Genomic DNA, 21,818 nt, shown 5'->3' with positions numbered 1-21,818 from the left:
TGAAAGTACCAAGAGCAATGTGGGATGGCAGCAGAGCAACATAACAGCCGAAGTAATGAGATATATAGTACTGCCAATGGTTCTGAAAAAAGAGATTATCCTTAAAAATGGCTTGTTGCCTCTTACACATTCTAGCTGTCTCCTCCCTCATCTTGTTATTTTTTCATCTCATAACTTCATTATCCACTTTTAATTACACTGAATCAGCACCACTGTGATATCTTGACACAAAAGCAAGAGCAGAACTGGTATATCTGAGCTCTGGGTTTTGCTGCATTTGGAAGTGGCAAGGCAAACATACACATGCATGCCAAATCTTGGAAGTAACACAGTAAAAATAACATGGTTATTCATTACTGTTTTGAGCAACAGGGGTAACAACATCACTTTTAGACATTTTAATAATTTATTTAAATATTAGAGGTCTTTTGCATAATGAATAATGATTTGGGGGAGTTGGAGTGCCCTTTTTTGATTGCAAGTTTTAGTGCATTTAAAAAAAACCAAATAAAGATATCGACAGTAATGAGAACAAGTGTAGTGTAGTGTTCTGTGTGTTGAACTAGGACTCCAGGAGATCAGACTTTGAATCCCTTCTCAACTATGGAAACCCACTGGTTGGCCCTGGATAAGTTACACTCACTCAGCCTTAGAGAAGACAATGGCAAACTCCCTATGAATACATTTTGCCAAGAAAACCCTAGGATAGGGCCACCATAAACTGGAGATGACTTCAGGTCCATGAGAACTACAGTCTCCATTGACAGTAACATGTTAACAATTTGTTATGATATTTGCTACTAACATTGTAATAAAAATGTTAGTAACACATTACAGTGATTAACATGTTGTTTATTAAGGTAACCATTTCAAGATCTAAAACAACCATTCCAAAAAAAAGAAGATACAGAGGCACACTTTCTAACAAAATGCAAGACCCTACCTTTGCTTTACTACGGCTTGGAAAGGCCAGATAGTCACTACACAGGAGTCCTCTGTTGGCACTTGTGTATGTTGAACATAGTAGGCATTGTCCAAAGCTCTACTAGACTGAAGGCAGAACATAAAGCTCTACTTACTTTGGTGATTCAGAGGGCCAAGGGGGCTCTATTAATTTATTTTATATCCTGCGTTTCTCCAAGCACCAAGATCCAAGGTGGTTTTCTTCTCTGGCTGCACAATGTCCCTTGACCACGTGTTAGCTGTGCTGGTGTACCTGGGCACTGTCCAGCTACTGTAACTTGTACATCAACAAAAATCAAGGTAAGAGTTGCTAATCAAAGGAAAAGTTGCTTCTTCTTTTTCAGCTGCACAATGGCAGCCAGATGGTGCTCAGGAACATTACATGGCATATCAGTAACTTAACGTCAGGGGAGAAGGAGCTGCACTTGGAAACTACCTGGCACTCATTATACATGAGGGCTCAAGGTGTTGCACAAGCAGATTTTAGCTAGCTCCTTGCACAACATCCTTAAAGCATTTAAGATGACACTTTCCTGCATCCATAGATAATGCCTGCCAGTTGTCACTTTGCAGGCACATACATTAAGCCTTTGACATAGAGAAATCCCCCCTTAGAATTGGGGTGACAATCTTCACATCAATTTGAGGAAGAATCCCCGAAGGTTTGCACTGGCATGTAGAAAGTCTCATTGCTGTGGAGCCATCTTCTCTACATGAATGCTCCACCACACAATCAAGGCTGTAGAATAATGTGAAACATTCTCAAAGTGGCAGCTGTGATGCGCAAGCTTCTTCCAAGGCTTTGGATGCAAAGTTGGAAGAGCATTCACTCTCAGGATTGAGTGAACTGTGATAGTTAAGAGCAAGACCAGCCCTACAATTTTATCAAAGGAGATGGCTGTCTCAAACAGACTGGCCACAAATTCTGGATATTATGAAAGGGCAGGAAATGTTATTTAATCTGTTTTTATTATATGTTTTAAACTTTCCAGGAAAAGGGCAGCTTCGTGTGTGAAACTAATTTGGCTGGTTTTGAGTACTGTGCACCTTGACCAATCTGGTCAAGAGGTTTGTTTTGGACCAGTTCTGTTTAAGAAGTAACTCTCTTTCAGGTAAATTAAATTTAAGAATATTTAAGAGACACTTGCCCTAAACACTTTAGGCCACGTAGTTCTATGCGCAATAACCAAGGCTGGGCCTACTATGCTGCAGAGTGAGATGGTCACTTCAGGCAGAACATGGGGGTGGAAATGACATGCTATATCATGTATTCTGTACCTCCTAAACTAGATTGCTATATTCAGGTATGGCACCAAACCATGTCCCATCACCAGTGTGGAAATATGACTGACCTGCAGTTAGGGCAACTGCTGTACAAGGAATTGGGAGGAGTGCCATCTTGTTCTTCCTTCAGGCAGAAAAGCTCTTGGCTCAGCCCTGAAAACAGCAGTATACAGAGTTCTGGCCTAGTCAAAGGCACTGTAAGCATACTGGAAGAATTAGTTTATTACAAAAGAAGAACAGCTGCCTTGATTGTCCTATTGGCATATAATAATGTGAATAATTTTCATTCATATGAGCCAAAGGAAAAACAAAACAGGATGCAAGAGGGCCTTGTGGTTATGCTAACGTGCTTGTGAGCAGAAGATGCCTCCCTAGTGACTGTCCCACAAGTGTACATAGATAATTATAGAGACAACTTTTAAAACATGCTTGTTATGTACACTGGTAAGCTTAATTCCCTTCCTTTCTTGTTCGGAAGACCACATTCAAACATAAAACCTTGAACTTCTAGTATAGCCAAAAAGCCCTCCTCCATCCTCCCACAGCTGGCCATAGCTGTAAAATGCAGAAAGCTGCAGGATGATGTCCTCAGAAGGCCCTCCAGCTGGTGAAGTGTTCATAAAAGCTGAGACTAGAAGATTGTGAATTCCTCAAGAAGCTCAAAGCAGCATTTCTGAGATAAGGGGACAACATATAGTTTTAGAAGGAGTTTATCACACAAAGAAGATCAGGAGTTTATTCCATGAATATCCTGAGAAAATTGTGTATTTACATATAATGATTTCACATGACATCGCCATTGAAGTGGTCACAAAGAAGCATTGATGCGCATCTTTTTACTTTCAGTGACAATGCATTTCCGATATCACTTTATTTGCATGTGATAATCATTCACACAATTACTCTCCATTTCCGCTTCATTTGCGGAATGCTTTAAATGTATTTTAATCTCTGTTTAATGTCGAAATCAGTCCCAGTGTGATAAACTCCAGAGAGATATTAAATGGAGAAAAAGGGACACATTTGGTACAGAAGTTCAAAGTAGCTCATCATGATGCACCACTTACCCAGGCTGTTGCTTGGTGTGCACTTGGGTAGCATAAACTGGACCAATGTCTACAATTATTGCAATAAAAAAACGACCAAGAGTACAATGTCATATACTGCAACAACTGCAGAGGTTTCCCTGCAGGAAGTGCTTCATAACTTCCAACTTCTCTTTCCATTGTTTATGCTGTCTAGGGCTGATGGGAGTTGCAGTCAAACAACATCTGGAGGGTCACACATTTCCTACCCTTTATTTAAAAACAATAACATTTCTCCAGCTATTTAGGACATTGGGTAAGGCTCCTTATGGACTCTTTTTATAGCTGCGGAAGGGTGACATGATGATGACATTTTTCCAACAATTCATAGATGAATGTTGCCATTTCCAGTCAGACCTTCATATCCACAGGGGATCTGTTTTGGACCCCCTCTCCCTGATACAAAAAACTGCAGGACCTCAAGTCCTGTTCTTCTTAATGGTAGTGCAATGTGCATTCCCTTGCTAGTGCAGACATGTGGTTTGCCATCTACAGATGGGAAGCACACCCAACACGTGCTTGTTCAGGGACAATGTGGCTTGCCATCTGTAGATGCTCATTTGCAGATATGGAGGTCTGACTGTATTTATTTTAAAATCTTGAATGATTTTAGAAAAATCTTGAATTAAAATATTGAATTAGAAAAGTCAGTATTCTGTAAACCTCAGCAGAATGGGATAACAATTAAGAAGCATCAGTCATTTTGGGGTGAATGGAAAATTACAGCACAGTGGACCCTCCACATTTGCTAGTGTTAGGGGGACAAGATCCCCATATAAATGGGAAAACCGCAAATAAAAAACCCCATTTTTTTTACCTGACAGAACACCTCTCTAATACTCTCTAGGCCCTCCAGTGCAACTCCATGATCAATATCTGCCAGAAGCTGATCATAGAATTGTGCTGGAGGATCTTGAAATGCCTAGAGAAGTGTTCTCTCTAGGAATTTCTAGGTCCTTCAGTGTGACTTGGCGGACATTGCCCACACAATTGCATTGGAGGAACTAGCGATTCCTAGAGAGAACACATTAATCGAATTCATGAGAAATCAAATCTGCAAAAGTCAAAGCTACAAATGTGGAGGGCTGACTGTAACAGGACCTTTTTGGATGAATTTCCAGTTCCATGTTATCAAATGAAGGGGGGATTGAATAGGTCTGCATAACAGTAACACTGGGTGTGCTGAAACCATTTCATTTCTGGGAGTGACACCATCTCCTGAAATTCACTCTTCAACACAACCATTAAAGCTACTGGAGGTCTGTACTGTATTTCAATAGGCATTCCTATTCAGGCCTACCATAAAAAACTTTGGTGCATTTGAGTACTTACTAGATAGACGTGGAATCTTCTGCAATAAGACAATACAGATTTAGAATTAGAACCAAACCACCAAATCGGCCTCCACAAACCACAGCACTGAGTCACCTTTCCTTGTAACCACTTTCCCCAATACCACTAATAGCCTCTTAAGGGACTGAAACAGGAAGGACAGTTGCTGTCTCACCAACAGAAATGCTGTCTGAAAAATGCCTTGATGTGCAGACAGAGGCTTTCTAACTGTAGCATGCACAGAGGAGGAATGTTTGAGAGAAAGGTGTACTGATTTTTGTGTGTCTGATTATGTTGTAAATGTTTTAAAAGCCTTGTGCTTGGTGGTTTATGCTCAGATGTGTGGCCATTCATGTGGAAGCTGCTTTAACTCCCATTCACTAGGATGGACATTTTAATCCTGCCAAGTTACATTGTACTGTGTTGTGTTGTAGACCTGCAGTATAGGCATTCTCTGGCCTTTCCAGCTGCACAGTGGTAAACAAATTTCATCCACTTGCCATAAACAGTTTTTAAAAAACAGCTTGCTAAAAGCATATTCCAACAAATTTTAAAATCCCAGCCAATGCACTGCATTGTGACAAAAAAAAAAAAAAAAAGACGACGTTTCATGCTATTTTCTGGTGAGCCATGATAAAACAAAGCATAAATGATATGTTTTGGTTCTTAGTAGAAATGTGTCTGCATTACAGATTTATATCACTTCCATACCACTTTAACTTTATGCTTGGTAAAATGGAAGGCCAGTGAAAGGAAAAGTGGAAAACCACATTATAGGTGGATACACATAATCAAGGAAAACACAGCTCTGCATTTGCAGGACTTGGGCAGGGCTGTTAATAACAGGGTCCTTTGGAGAGTACAGGCATGACAGTACTTAACAGCAACAGCCAGTTTCATATCACGACAGCTGTAATGGTTCAATTCTACATAATTGTGAGATCTGGCATATGGAAATTCTCTTGTTAGGCATTATTGCTATTCTGCAGAGAATTCTAAGTACATAGTAGTAGTTGTTGTTCAGTGGCATCACTGGGAGGATGGGGGGTGCAGGGGGTGTGGACCACACTAGGTGACACCTTAAGGGAGGGTGACACCACTGCTCCTCAAAAACCTACCTTTTGGCAGAAATGGGCTGAGGAATTAATCTGCTTCCCTTTAAAATGCTTTAAGAGATGGTGGGAGTGGGGTGAAGCTCAGTGGGAGGAGAAAGAAGAGGCCCCAGAATTTTTAAAAATTAAAATTAAAATTTCAAAATTTGAAATTTTTAATTGGTAAAAATTTGAATTTTTAAAAATCATTTTAAATTTTCTTTAAAACATCATATTTTAACCGAATCTTCACTATGTATATGTAAATACATTTAGGCTGTGCATATGATATTGTAATTTGAAGGTATAATTTTAATTTTGCAAGAGAGTGTAACTTGCCAATGGTCACTCAGTGACTTTGCATGGCTGAGCAGGGAATTTGAACAATGGTTTCCAAAGTCATAGTTCAATACCTAAACCACTATACTATGCTGGCTCTCAATTAGCTTATTACAATTTAACAAATTAGTGCAGGTGTGAGTAATTGGAGGCATACACCCAAGCAAGTATTGGTGTAATAGATAAAAGGGGTTTTTATCCTATGTAAAGCTCTGTGGATATGCCCTGGTGAACTGAGGGGAGACCATAGGGGCTGGCAAGGTATTGCACATTGTCTGGATAGAGACTTCTTAGTGGTTGCTTCTCTAAGGCCCCCATTCCAACTCTATGATTCTAACAGCTGAATGGAGATATGAGTTTGCTTCGTGAGTTCTATTTATATAAAATAAATAGAACCCACAAAACAAGCTCATTCTCTTTGTAACATCTAGTATATAAGGACTGTTTCTATTACATCAATAAATTGTGAGCCAGAGTTAATAAAGTTGTAAAACCTTCCACAATGGCATGTTCAACATCTCCATATCCAAAAGTACTACAGTACAGTACTGGCCTTTGGCAACACAGGGAAAGCTGCCTAAAGGTGTATGAACACGGAACAAGGAGATATAAAGGTATATAAACATAGCACAATTAGCTATATATAATGTGCTGTAATAAAGAGATAGACCATAAAAATTAAATCAAATATGATAAAAGAGCTGCACATCAAGCAGCAGTGAACTGACTTAGAAGGTAGACTTGACCTAAAACAGAACTAGTGACTTAGGGCCTAAATAGATGGCTCCAAAGGGGTGGCATCATGCCGCCCCTTTCAGCGCCGGATTGGGGCCATGGCAACCACTTGCCATGGCCCAGATCTGGCGCTTTGCTGGCTCTAAAAGAAACAGCAAAATACCACTCCTTTTAGTGCCAGCAAATAGGTGGCCTTGCCACCACACTTTTTGGTGCTCCTTTTGGCATGCAGCGTATAAATGGTGCATCAAAGGTGTGCCGTATTGCCACCCACCATGTGGGTGGAAGGGTGAATGGTGTGATGCTGGCTTGGGGGTGGTGTCAGGGTATACGTTGTCCAAACAACACGCGCTAACACCATCCCGATGCAGGTGCTTCAAGTTGGTCTGTACAGCCTCTTACTCAAGGCCTCACGGACATGTCAGGCTTCTCAAGTGTCACTGTACTGCCAACAAACACTTTTTCCATGCTAACATATAAAAATAAAGAGTGCAGTCACATAGCAATTATTTCTAAGGGACGTGAGTGGGAATGGCACATATTCAACAGAGGGAGTCCTGCTGTATAGGCTTGCATATGGACATGCTTTGGTTAAATACCACAGTCTCATCATCCCACACAGCTCCTCTTTCATTGCATTTCAAGCCAATGGGAACACTCTTTGGGACACAAATATTATGTTTTTGTGGCATTCAGACATTTCCAATGACAGGTCTTGTAGTGATTTCTCAGCCCATCCCTGGCATTTATGATGAGATTAAAATGGCAGATAAAAATTAGAGGAACATATCATAGTACATTTATATTGGAACACGAGGCAGTAGGCAAAGAAGTCTAAGGGTGATTCCCATTCAGGCCATGACCAGACGCAGACTTCTTTAACTTCAAAAACTAAGTTGTATCATACACCTTCAGACACTTGTCATCAGCTAAATCTTAGGAAGAATATTCTTGATGGTATGAGCTGTTTGTCAATTGAATGAATTGCAGTTAAAGGTGGATTCTCCTTTGTTTGATGTATTTAAGGAGAGGCTAAATGGTCAAGTGCCAGGAATACTGTGGCAATATGATTTCTTGCATGAGCACTGTATATATGATCTTTAGGTGAACTTCCAGCTTACGATTCTATGAAACAGCTCAACATCTGGATGTAAGATGTAGTACTGCAGAGGAAAAATGAAGCATGGAACTAGCATAGGCACTGAACATAATGCACCAAGCTAAACACAACCAAACACAAGCTAAGCACATACTCGAGCCATATATTGTGATTGCCAAGGGCCTGACAATTTCTTGTTTTTTCACCATGGCAAATTTAGATGTAGCAACAACAAGCAGGTCAGCTTGATGGGTCATAAGATATGTAGGTATGGACTAATTTGATTAAGAGGGTCACTGCCTGAAAACACACACACACAGTAAGGCTGTTTTCCTTAGATTTCTATTCCCTGCTTTTGATGCCAAAATAAAGCACACTGACCTTCTGTTGGCACAATAGTAGAAGGGAGAGCCTTGACAAAATGGGGAATGTGTTTTCAGTCTTCTGTAGAAAACAATATGTGAGAAGTGAAAATATGGTAATTCACATTAGTCACACAGGAAATAGCATAAAGATAGACAAAATTGAAAGTAACTCACTCCAGGTGTGTTCTTTACTGTAGCAAACACCACATGATGCTAATTCCAGCACCAAACCTGACCTTTTAATAAAGCTTTCAGGCCAAACTGATTTTATCAAGATGCTTTTTCTGGTTTGAAAATGTCTGTTTTTAAATTGAGAATCTATACAACAAAATCTATACAACAAAAAACTGCAAACATTTAAAAAGATTATAAGTATATTAATCTTTTTAAATGTTTGCAGTTTTTTGTTGTTTTAAGCTGATTTTATTGTAAGCCACCCTGAGATCTTCAGAGAAAGGGCTGGATTTAGACTTTTTAATAAATAAATAAATCCAAGCTGTAACCTCCAACAGAGGCTGTTGGTTTTCAGTCTTCTGAATTTTAGCTGCTTTTGACCCCCCTAAAATATGTACTCATATTATGTATTAAAGGCAAAAAGGACATAGAAAGCAATTTGAATGGAGGAGAAAATCCAAAGTGAAAGGGTTTTGGTGGCCTCTATCCCCACAATGGTCTTCTTGTAGCCTGTAGCCTGACTCTCCTTTGGAAAGAAAAAGAAAACTTGATTGCAATAAATTGGAGTCAGTTTGAAGCCCATAACAAAAGCCATCCTCAAAAATAGCTTTCATTCTTAAGCCAAATCACAAGACCTTTGTGGAAATTATTACCAGCTGGGAAAGTTACTTTGGGAGTTATTCCCCTTCACGTATATATTTTTTATATAGCATCCAACTCCAATCTTGGGGATGCTATTGTGGATGATGGTAATTGTCATCCAACACACCTGGAGGACCCTGAGGTTGAGGAAGGCTGGTAAATTAGCCTTTGTTGCTGGAATGCTCTGCTGGTGCTATGACTTGATCTAGTTCAAACACTACAGATGATACAAGAACTCCTTCTCTAGGGTGTGTCTTGAGCCTAACATGGGAGAAAAGCACCCTCTCGACCTGCTGGTGCCAAACACTGAATTTGAAACTCTTAGTCATATATCCTGGAAACTCTTATGTTTTGAAACTTTATCCAGCCCTGAAATAAAGTGGGTGGTGTGTTGTTTTAATATAAACCATATTTAGTCTCAGTACTCCCCTCTTTAACAAATCGGAACATCCAAACCCCCAAACTGAAAAAGAGACAGCTTCTATTTCTAGTGTTGAATAGAAGCCAAGTCTCTCAGTCTGTGTTTTATTTTTGTTTAACAAATTGTCTCAGACAATTTGTCCATGACTGAAAAACAAGGAGGAAAACCCCAGGTCATTTCATCTTATTGGGGCTGAAGAAAGGGGTGGGTACTGGTGGTGGAAGGGGAGTTAACGTTATCTTAAGGTAAACAACTCTAAACTTGTTGTTCATTTATCACAGACCCCATAGGAGCCCCCACCTTCATGAATATCATTAACATAGGTCCCAATCTTTAAAACACATAGCCACAGGGCTTATCTATACAGGGCCAACTGTAATGCAAACAAGCACATTACTATGATAACTTTTCTTTCTTTGAATATCTACTTTTAAGAAAGCTGGTTAAAACAGATTTGGCAGAATCCAAAACACATTTTACAAAGGAGATCCATTAACAGACTCCTAAAGCTGGCTTGTTTGTATAACTGTGAAGGATTTAATCTGAGAAGTTAAAAAATAACACACCAAATGTTCAAGTTTATATTGCAGGAGCAGAAGTGGAATACATGCTTAAGCCCTTCCTTTGTTGTTTGTTATTGTTGTGTGCCTTCAAATAATTTCCGACATATGACAACCCTAAGGCACACCTATCATGGGGTTTTCTTGGCAAAATTTGTTTGGAGGAGGTTTTCCACTGTCTTCCCCTGATGCTGAGAATATGTGACCTGCTCAAGGTCACCCAGCGGGTTACATGGTCAAGCTGGAAATTGAACCCTGGTCTCCAGAGTTGTAGTCCAACTCTCAAACCATTACACCATGTATATCTCAGCAATGAAAAAGAAAAACCCATAATGGCAAGAATCCTAATGGTGTCTTATGCATGCAGCCTAAGTTTCCTAGTTGGATACTTTTGTCCAATGCAGAACAGTCATACTCATTTCAATGCTGCAGAAACACAGCTGTACATGCAGTATCACTTTGCATGGCTGTGCACTGGGCATGCAATATTTTTTGCACATTCAGTTGTGCAACATCCCAGTTCACTAACAAGTTGTTGTTGTTCAATGGTGGCATAACCCCACGACTGTAAAGTTACACTGCATTTTCTCAATATAGGATCTTAGGCAATATAAATAACATATATGTGTGTGAGAGAGACACAGAGAAAGAACCATATGTTCTCAGGGCTCTATTTACATAGCTAGGTATCTGAGGATAACAGATACTGAACTCATTTAAACTTCTGATTTGTTTACGGCTCCCAAGGATGAATAAGGGGTTGATGTGCTGTAAGAGTCAACAAATCTGAACAACTCCCAGCAAGGTCAGGAGTTCCTAACTGACATATCTTTCACCAAGATTGGTCACCATAGAACATGTTATTGCCAATGCGTTAATATTATCATTCCACATAGAAACAGAACAGTAACTGTAAATTATCCAAAGATACTCAGCAAGGGTGTATGCTGAAAACATTTGTGACTCCTTGCAATGTTAGCGCCTAGTCCTTGACAGCATTTGTTGTTATGTGCCTTCATATCAATTCCAATTTATGGCAGTCCCATGGGTTTTCTTGGCAAGATTTATTCAAAAGAGGTTTGTCATCTTAAGTTGAAAGAGTGTGACTTGTCCATGGGTTTCCAAGTGGATTTCAGTGGCTGATTGGTGAACCCTGGTCTCCCAGAGTCCTAGTCCAATATTCTAACCATTACATTGCACTGGCTCCACTTTGATAGCGTAAGTAAACCTTAAGAACTGTTCTAGCAGTACACCTGTCACTCTGTGAATTAATGTCTGGGGAACAATGACCAATCCAAAGTCTTTCGTATGGGTACACACAGAATACAGTCATTTGTCCCATCCATCACTTACATTTTTATGGCTACATGAGAACTATTACATGCACACACAAAAATGCAGCTTTTAAAATTGTCTGCAAGATGCTTAATGTAAAGTGAACTACCAGTTTCTGTTTGCTGCTGCCTTATTCTTCTACAAGCATCCATAATATATGGTGACACCATGGATGACAGGCTTCCAAATCATCCACAAACCTGCTCAAGTTTTGCAGACTCAGGGCCATGGCTTCCTTTATTGAATCTATCTATCTGGAATGTGGTCTTCCTTTCCTATTGCCTTCCACCTTACCAAGCATTATAGGTTTTTCTAGTGAATCATGTCTTCTCATGATATGGCCAAAGTATGACAGTCTCAGTTTAGTAATCTTGGCTTCCAGGGAGAGTTCAGGCTTGATTTAATTTAGGACCCATTGATTTGTCTTTTTATCACTCCATGGTATTAAACTCACCTCCAGCTTCACATTTCAGATGAGTCTATTTTCTTCCTACCAGCTTTCTTCACTGTCCATATTTCACAACCATACATAGAAATAGGAAATAAGGTGGCATGGACAATCCCAAGTTTAGTATTCAATGATATCTATATCTATCTGTAGGTATATACCGTGTTTTCCCCAAAATAAGACACTGTCTTATATTTATTTTTCTTCAAGAAGACACATTATGGCATATTTTCAGGAGATGTCTTATTTTTATTAAGTATGGTACAATAATCTACATTTGTTCAAATATATTTGTCGTCTTCTTCTGGAACATCATCATAACTCTCCAAACCCGGAATTCCATCCTGAATTTCTTGCAACTCCATTTCCTGTAGAACCATTGGCCCCAGTCTTTCCATTCCTTTCCCACCCCTTCCATTCCACGCCAGGCCTATCACTATGTCTTATTTTCGGGGTATGGTTTATACTGCTTAAAAATCCTGCTATAGCTTATTTTATGGGTATGTCTTATTTTCGGGGAAACAAGGTATTTATACTTCAGGTCCTGTTTAGTTCCTTCATAGCTGCCCTTCCAACTCCTGGTATTCTTCTGATTTCTTGACTGCATTCTCATTCTGATTAATGAATGAGTATGGTATGGAAAATTTTGAACTATTTCAATATCTTCATTATCTACTTTAAAGTTATGTAAATACAGTCTGTATTTACATATTTTAAGGTTATGTAAATAATCTGTGATCATTATTTTTGCTTTCTTAATGTTCAATTGTAAACCTGCCTTTGCAGGTTTATCTATATCATCCTTTCATCTCTTTTGTACAGTGCACCCGCGTCATATACGCTGCTTTCAGCATATGCTAAAATCTGTGCCTGAAGAAGTGGTGCTGCATGCCAGAAAGAGCAATGGCACGTGCGCCTGTGGTGCACGCTGGCACACGCCGCCACAACAGCAAACCCCATTACTTTTAATGGGGCTCAAGTATATGCAGAATTTGCCTTACGTGGGGGGGGGGGTGTTCCAGAACAGATCCCCTGCATAAGGGAAGGGACCACTGTATAGTTCTTCAGTGTGTTATTTGCCTTGTGTTTTTTATTTCTACTTAGTCATGTAACATGTTCCCTTGCTGGTCATAATGCATTCCCCCTCTTGGTTTAATTTCCCCTTTGATTTCTTGACTCTTCTGGAAGAGGTCTCTTGTTCTTCCTTTTTTGTTGTCACCTTCTATTTCTATGCATTGATTTATTATAATAGTTCTTGTCTTTCTGCACAAGTAACTGAACAATTGCATTCAAAGTTTTCTCTTTCTGTCACTTTTTACTTTTGCTTCTCATCTCTCTTTCTGGGACTTCCTGTTGTGACGTCAAGGCGAGTGGAGGCAAGGAGCTTGGCTCTGTCTCCAAGGTCCGTCGCGGGCTCGTTTAAGGTCTCAGTTTATCACCTACTGGGGCCAGCAGAGTCTCCTAGTTGGGGGAAACTTGGAGCGAGGGTCTGCAGGGGGCTTGAGAGTTCCTTCCATTTGCTTGTGGTGGGGAGCCACCACGGGTATTGGAGGGTCTCGGTGAGAGCCGCAAGACAGCCGACGCGACGTGAGCCATCCCTAAGGGGAACAGTTTTGACAGCAACTTTATATGCTTGAAGAAACCCCTGTTTTTCTTTGTTTGTTGACCCGCAACAGGGGTTTATATGCTTTGGTTGGACCCGGTTGGAAGAGGACTATTAATTGCCTAAGAGAGCTGGTTATCTTGGGGAATGTGGGGGAGGAAAGGCAGTTTGACATAAGCTGGCTGAAAAATTGGATCTCTGCCTCCCCATTTGTTTTCTTTTTTCTCTCCAACGGACTTTGGTAAAAACAGCTTCAACAAAAGAATATCTCAAGTTTTGAATGTTGAGGTTTTTTCTCTTCTTTTTCTTGCTGGCAGCTGGGTTAATTGAATTAATTGGATTACATAAACCACCAGCTGGTTCATATTGTTAAGCAACTGCTCACAGCAAGCAGTCAAGGAGGGCTTACACAAGAGAAGCGAAAAGAAAAGGAGGAAAGACTTTTGGCTTTGATCTGTTGGGAGTGAATTTCGCTTTTCTGTTTGCCTGGTTTGACCTGGGAGTCTCTGGAGCGCAAGTTGGTTTGCTTTGGGGGCTATTTCAACTACTGATGGAGACCAGACAGACAAAAAACAGGAAAGATAATATGAGCTGGTCACACAGAAGAGATTCTTTAGATTGGCCCAATAAACATCAAGATTTAAGCGCCGTGATTTTGGAAGAGCTTCGGGAATTTAAAAAAAATTTTAAGGCGGAGATAAGGGATGAACAAAAGAATTTAAGAGAAGAAATCAGATCAGATATGCAGTCAGAGATACATGGATTGGCTAGAAAAATTGATTGTTTGAATAAAGAGATCCGGGAAATTAGAGAAGAAGCCCAAGTCACGGCCAAAAAAACAGAAGAACTGGACAATAAAATTGAGGAGATCGAGAAGCGCCAAAGCGAAGAGGGAAAAATCCTATGGATGCAGGAGAAAAAGCAGAGAGACAGGGCGATTAAAATTAGAGGCCTTCCTGAACTAGAGGAAGAAAATCTGGAAGAAATAATTATTCCAGCATTAGCAGATTTTCTTGATATCCCTATAGACTTGTTGAACGCTCAAATTGACAAATTATTTCGGGTTTTTTCTAAGACAGCGCAGGAAAGGAGCCTGCCGAGGGACATTGCGGTGTGCTTTAACAATTCCAGGATAAGAGAAAAAATTATACAAAAAAACTTTGCCGAAGGATTGATTATTGGAAATGTAGAATTGGAGATTTACAGAGACTTACCCCTGGGCATCCTAAAACAAAGACAACAATACAGATTTTTAACATCGGTACTCCAGAGGAAAAACATAAGTTATAGGTGGGGAAATGTGGAAGGGATAGTGTTTACGTACAAAGAAAGAAGGATGAAAATAGACTCTATTGGAAAAGCGAAAGAATTCTATAGAAGGATAACGCAGAATGAAGAAAATGGAGAACAAAGAAATATAGGTACAAATCCCACGGCAGTTAGTGAAGCTGGGGTCACCAAAAACAAGGACTTGCTGGACTCAGGGGGGAATCCCCCAAAAGAAACTCAGAAAGGAGGTTTGCCTATTAATGAGAAGGAGCTAACGACGCTGACTGCTGGCTTGAAATAGAAGTACCCACGGAAGGTGAAACATATTGTTATATATATAGATATTGTTTTTCCTTTGTTTGTTACTAATCAGTGGTTAGGATGTTGTCTTTGGCATCTTGGAATGTAGGGGGGCTGAACAGGGAAAAAAAGAGAAAGCAAATTTTCCACCTTTTAGAAAAAAGAAGATATGACGTGATTTGCTTGCAGGAAACCAAGATAAGGACAGGAGAGTTAAAATACCTAAGAAACCCTAAGCTGGGCAATAGCTTTATTTCATCAAGCAACAAGAAAAAGCGGGGATGTGTAATCTTTGTCAATAAAAAGTGGGAGGCCAAAGAGATAAAGTCAGATCCGGAGGGTAGGTTTGTAATCGTAGAAATTAATACAGGGGAGGAAGAAATTGTGGTGGTAAACATTTATGGACCCCTTGAAAAGAAAGATCCCTTTTTTCAAAAACTTAATGAGGATTTGATGCATTGTGATAAAGGGAAAGTAATTATAGCGGGAGATTTTAATGGGGTCTTGAAAGTGAAAAGGGATAGAAAAGCGGAAAGGAAAATGAAGGAATTGCAGGGGAGGTTACCCCAAAGCTGCTTTGATATGATGCGGGAACATGATTTGGAGGATTTATGGCCATTTAAATATGATGAGAAACCAGGGTTTACATTTTACTCGGGAGTACATAGGTCATGGTCCAGAATAGATCTTTTTATGGTCTCCAGATCTCTATTAGGGAAAGTTAAAAAAATGGAGATCGACCCTAAAACTCTATCTGACCATAGCTTGATAGACATGAGTATGGTTATAAAGGATAAGAAAAACCGAACATGGAGACTGCAGGAGGATATGCTCAAAGAGGAGAATTTTGTTGGGTTTCTGAAAGAGGAGATTAAATTTTACTTTAAGACAAATGTGACACCTGGGATCAATATTGGAACAGTTTGGGATGCAAGTAAGGCGGTGGTTAGGGGGTTAATGATCAAAAAACAAGCAGAGCTTAAAAAGGCAGAAAAGATTAAAGATAAAAGGCTTATGGAGGAACTATGCAAGAAAGAAAAATTATTAAAACGACATCCTGCGAATATTAAATTGGTGAATGAGGTAAATTTGTTAAAAAAACAAATACAGAGTAAGCTTGATACAGAGATAGAGAGAGATCTTAGACATAACAAGTTGAAATTTTTTGAAAATGGGAACAAAGTGGGCAGGTGGTTGGCGAAGAAATTGGGAGGCCACAAGGAGAAGAAAAGGATAACGAAATTGAATGTGGGAGGGAAGTCATACTCTAAGCAAGAAGATATATTAAATTTATTTCGAGGTTATTATCAGACACTATACGAGCAAGAAAGGGGGGGAAAAGCTGGAAAAGAAAAAGTTGATAAATACCTAGACTCCAAGATAGTGGGAATAATATCCCACGAACAAAAAATGAGCTTAGAAGCAAGGATATCCAAACAGGAAATTTTAAAGGCAATTTCGTCACTAAAGGAAGGGAAGACTCCGGGAGTGGACGGCTTTTCTGCCTTATACTATAAGGTATTTAATTTAGAATTATTAGATCCATTAGAAAAATTATATAATTCCATAGAAAAAGAGGGAGTGCCACAGACATGGGAACAGTCTTGTATAACACTCATCCCAAAAGAGGACAAAGACGACTCTTGTATGGCAAATTACAGACCGATAAGCCTCCTAAATGTGGATTATAAGATATATACTATGATATGGGCCACAAGACTTAAAGAAATACTGAAAGTAATTATAGGAAGGAACCAGAATGGATTTTTGCCAGGGAGACAAATAAGGGACAATATTAGGACCATCATAAATAGCTTGGAGTTTTACCAGACGAACAATGAGAAAAAGCTAGCACTAATAGCCTTAGACATGGAAAAAGCGTTTGATAAATTAAGCTGGGAGTTTCTATTTGAAGTATTGGAAAAAAGAGATTTAGGCCAAAAATTTATCACCGTAATACGACAGATTTACAACAGGCAGAGGGCGTCTTTGATAGTAAATCAAGAGAGATCCCTAGAATTTGAAATAAAAAGAGGGGTCAGGCAAGGTTGTCCTTTGTCCCCCCTTCTTTTTATCCTGGCAATTGAAGTTTTGATTAATAGAATTAATGGAAATAATAAAATAGGCGGAATTGGAAATAAAGGGCACCCGGTAAAGATCAAAGTTTTTGCAGATGATGTTGCGGTAATATTGGATGACCCGCTACAGGGGATCGAGGAACTAAAGCATGAGTTGAATCTTTTTGGGACTCTATCGGGGCTGATGGTCAATAAAGGAAAAACAGTTATGATCTCTAAGAATCTCACCGTTGAAGAGGAGAAAAAACTAGAACAGAAATCAGGTTTTAAATTGGAAAAACAAATTAGATATCTGGGTATAATAATCTCCAAAGATAATTTAAAGCTTTTTGAAAATAACTATAGAAATAAATGGAAAGAAATAAAAGAGAGCATGTGCAGATGGAATAGATTAAATCTTTCCCTTTTAGGAAGAATTGCGGTCACCAAAATGGTAATCCTTCCGAAAATATTGTTCTTGTTCCTGAATTTACCTATCATGATTAAAACCAGTCAGTTTAGAGAGTGGGAGAAGGAGTTAAATAGATTTCTATGGAAAGGTGCGAAACCTAGAATCAAAAGCTCTATATTAAAAGATCGAAAAGAAAAGGGGGGCTTTGCGCTCCCGGATCTTCAGACATATTACTGGGCATGCAGTGTAATGTGGCTGCAAAACTGGGTGAAACTGGAGAATGAGGAAGTATTAAATTTGGAAGGAGTTCAACTTAGATTTGGGTGGCACGCCTTTTTATGTTACAACCAGTTGGGGAAAAATAAGGATTTTAATAATCACCCCATTAGAAAATCCTTATTACAGGTGTGGATAAAATTGAAAAAGATATTTTATTTTAAAATCCCCATTTGGACTTCCACTCAGGAGGCTTTCTTTGGTAGGTGGCTAAAGAAGGAAAGGAATAGATGTCTAACCTACCAAGATTGTTTAAAGAAAAACCAACAAGGAACTTGGACTTTAAAATCTAGGGAAGAATTAAATGAAGAAGGGTTCGAACTTAATTGGTTTAATTATTATCAGATTAGTAATAAGTTTCTAGAAGATAGAAGAATGGTAGGAATAGAAAACCAGCGTAATGAACTAGATGAAATAATTTGGCAGCCAGACAGGAAGAAAATTTCTAAGCTGTATAAGCTCTTTATAGACCGCAAACTGGAACAGGAAACAGTCAAAGATTATATGAATAAATGGGCGAGAGACTTGGGTAAGAATATTAATTTAAATGAATGGCAGAATGCCTGGAGGAAGACGCATGATTTCACAATAGCTCAAGATCCTAAAGAGAACTTGCTAAAAATAATGAATCGATGGTATTACACACCGTGGAGAATCAAAAAGATGTACAATTCCAAATGTGGGAAATGCTGGAGATGTAATTTTGAAAAGGGGAATCTGATCCACATATGGTGGAAATGTAAAGAGATCCAGAAATTTTGGAGAGTGGTTCACAAATCAATAGAAGATATATTAGGAATTAGTTTCTCTTTAGATCCTAAACTTTATTTACTAAACATGACCACAGTCTTTAAACCGGGAGATGAAAAAAAATATTGGAGGATAGTGCTTTACATGGTTACAGCGGCAAGGGTAGAGATAGCGAAATTGTGGAAATCATCGGACATCCCCAAGTGGGAAAGCTGGATGTTAAAAGTGAACGATTATAGGATACTTGATACACTCTCTTGTAAGGTTAAGAATATTAGTAAGAAAAGATCAAAGGAGGACTGGGAGAAAGTTTTAGAATTTTGGAAGAGAGAATGGAATTTGGATACAGAACTACTCTTGTAATAAATGAAGCCAAGGAAGGAATTGGAATTATTATGTCTTTTCACTCTGTTAATTTCATTAACCCAGGTTAGAAGAGTCAAAGGGAAAACTGAGACGGAGGTTCCATGGTACGGGTCTTCTATTAATCCTTGTTCAATATTACGTTTTGAGGACAATCTCATGGCAATTGATATAATACTGCTATCTAGACTTGAGGAATTAACAACGAAGCAGAGTGAAATGAAGTCATAATTGTAATTGATAAATGTCAACCGAGATATTACCAGACTAACCAAATGAATTGCAATTGTTGTTGTAGTATGCAGGATGACTGATGCAGGAAACCGTTTGCCGAGGCAGGGTAATTAAGTTGTAGGTTATATAGGGGACCTGATTGTTTAAAGATGTTTAAGGATGCCTGTATGTAAGTATTAATTGATTTTGGATTTAATGGCTGCATATTCAAGTAAAGGAGCTAGGCCGATGGGGAAGCAAGAAAGAAAGAAGTTCTTTTAGCAACCGGAATGGAAGGAGGTCCGAAGGAAGAAGGGTCCAGGAAGATCGACAGTTGTGGTGTAATTTCACACCCCAATGTCTTATTTTTTGTTATATGTTGGACGTTATGCACATATATTTGACAGACTGTACAAACATGATTTCTGTAAACAAAGTTATTTTAATTGGAAAATTTCAATAAAGACTATTAAAAAAAAAAAAAAAAAAAAAACAAAGTTTTCTCTTTCTGTCACTTTTTACTTTTGCTTCTCATCTCTCAATAACTGCTTAAAGAGTTTCATCTGTCATCCATTGCGACTTCTCTTTCTTTTTGGCTACAGATAATGTCTTTTGGCATTCTTCCCTGACAATGTCCCTGGCTTCAGTCCAGAGTTCTTCTGGCTCCTAGTCAATTAGGCTTAATATTGCAAATCTTTCACATTACTCTTAAATTCTACAGAGATGCTTTTCACAGAATTAGATTGGATTAAGTCATATAATTAATCCAGTTTATATCCCTGCTCTATCTAGTAGTTCAAAAGTGATTCAGTTTTTTAAATGACAGCATAAAGCCTCCCTTGTATAAATCAGGATAGTCAAGTTCCATTTGCATGCAAAAAATATTAATGGAGAAATCATACTTTCCTGAGCATTTGAAAATATGAACATGGAGGACATTGGTAGAAAAACAACTTGAGACCATTCTTCATGCCAGTCCTACTGCATGCATTTCAGAATGAGCTCATATTTACACAGACTACAGAATGAGATGTGTGCTCTCTCTCTGCTTGGCTACGCCCTGCAGAGCGGGTGGAATGTAAATGCCAGTCAGGAGGGAAGTGGCTCACAAAACCCAATCCTCCTCACTTGAATGTGTATATTTTGACTGAGTTTGAATGGCTGACAAACAGCAGGAGCAGAGGGAACACAACTTTTTGTTTCCCTTTCCTTTCTCTCCACATTTTGAACCAACACACTTGTCTTCAGTATGTACAGTCAAAAAAACTTTCCTTCAAATCCAACCCCCTGGTCAATGCAGGATCTCCAGCTAATGCATCCCTAGGAGGTACCTGTCCAGACTCTTTATGAAGACATCCAGAGAAGGTGATCCCATCACCTCTCCAAGCAAGTGGTTCCATTGCCAAACTACTCTTTCTATCAAGAAGTTCCTTCTAACATTCAATTGAAATCTGCTCTCTTGTAACTTAAAACCATTAGACCTAGTCCTACTGTCTGGGGCAGCAAAGAATAGGCCTGTCCCTCCTCTCTGTGACATTCCTTTTATTTAAATAATGCAATCATGTCACTCCTCAGTCTTTTCTATACCAACCTGAAAATGCCCAGCACCTTCAACATATGTTTTGTCCTCCATACCTCTTATCATCCTTAGTGGTGTCTCTGAACTTCCTCCAATTTGTCTATATCATTTTAAAAATAAGGTGCTCAAAACTGAACACAGTATTCTGGATGAGCCCTGAATGGCACAGAATATAGTGGGAGCATTACTTTCCTCAGTTTAGAAACTATGCTTCTGTTAATGCATTCTAAAGTAACACTCACCTTCCTTCTTTCAGCTCCAGATTGTTGGTTCATATTCAAGTTATGAACAACAATAATCTCAATATTTTCACATGCAATACTGGTGAACCATGTATCCCTATCCTATACCTGTGCTTTTGGCATTTTTGTGGCCTAAATGTAGAATTTCGCATTTTTCGCTATTGAATTTCATTTTATTAATTTCTGCCCAAATTCCTAGTTTATCTAGGTCTTTTGAATTCTGTTACTATCTTCCACTCCTCCCAATTATGCACCATCTGCAAACTTGATAAGGATTCATAGAATCATAGACTCATAGAGTTGGAAGAGACCACAAAGGCCATCCAGTCCAACCCCCTGCCATGTAGGAACTCTCAATCAAAGCATTCCTGACAGATGGCCATCCAGCCTCTGTTTAAAGACCTCCAAGGAGGGAGACTCCACCACACTCCGAGGGAGTGTGTTCCACTGTCCCTCCACCCTGTCATCTAAGTCATTGATACAACATGTTGAAGAGTAATGGATCTAAGACAGAACCCTGAGGTAGTGGTGTCACTTAGGATGTGCGGGGGGATCCACTCCATATTGGGTGACACCCCATAGGGGAAGTGTCACCCAGTTGGGTGGTGCACCCGGCACAGCTGCTCGGTGAGTGAGAAAGGGCATTGTGCCCCTTGCTTGTGTGTCCAGCAGCATGGTAGTCCTTTCCATGTGGGCTTCGGCACAAACAGGACTTTGGGGTCCTGACACTGCCACTCTAGAAGTCGTGGCTCCTGGAGAGGGGCAATCTCTTCTGTTTGGGCTTTGGTGAGGTTGCAGCCACACTGGAGCGAAATGGACTCCTGGGGGCTGAGGCAGTTTGTTCCCCCAGGTGCCCTCTCTCAGCTGGTGATACCAGCCCC

Source organism: Sceloporus occidentalis, unplaced genomic scaffold (assembly GCF_023333645.1).
Source record: "Sceloporus occidentalis isolate IW3139 unplaced genomic scaffold, rSceOcc1.0.p SCAF_5, whole genome shotgun sequence".
NCBI classification, from domain to species: domain Eukaryota; kingdom Metazoa; phylum Chordata; class Lepidosauria; order Squamata; family Phrynosomatidae; genus Sceloporus; species Sceloporus occidentalis.
Note: the sequence above shows the minus strand (reverse complement) of the source record.